Here is a 496-nt window from a genome sequence, read left to right as displayed (position 1 = left end):
TCTTTTATTAATTCCTTACAAAAGCACGGACATGTTAATACACTCACAGAAACATATATTCACAGTTGAGTTAAAGCATCTAGTATATCAACATGAAATTCCATTGTAGTGCCATACACCAATCAATTAATCACTACGTCTTTTATATGGATTTTGTTTATTAGTACCAATCATTTCTGTACTAAAACCATACTTTTCAGTTAACCAGTCAATGAGCAGTTGTCTATACGTTTTTTTTTTTTTTTTTTAATTTTCAAAAACTTTCATATATGATCTTACTGTCATTTGAAAGGTAATTGTTCACATAGTAAGCTGTAGGGAACTTTCTTTGCATGTAAGGTGTAGGCTTACAATGGGCAACTGCATTTCAGCATAACATTTTTTTTTCTACATTTCGCTTAACATGTACTCATATGATAATATCAATACATATAGATACTTTGGTCATATCATGATTTAGTCTTGCAACAAGCTGATGGTGATACTATATTTCCTA

General features: G+C 30.0%; 1 pseudogene; it reads right to left on the bottom strand.

The window, feature by feature from the left end:
• Positions 1-4: 4 nt before the first annotated feature.
• The window catches only part of LOC137645025 (neuroligin-4, X-linked-like), a 69,502-nt pseudogene continuing 69,010 nt past the window's right edge, over positions 5-496 (bottom strand).

This window comes from Palaemon carinicauda, chromosome 1, assembly GCF_036898095.1.
Source record: "Palaemon carinicauda isolate YSFRI2023 chromosome 1, ASM3689809v2, whole genome shotgun sequence".
NCBI classification, from domain to species: Eukaryota; Metazoa; Arthropoda; class Malacostraca; order Decapoda; family Palaemonidae; genus Palaemon; species Palaemon carinicauda.
This window is presented reverse-complemented; position numbering and strand designations above follow the sequence as displayed.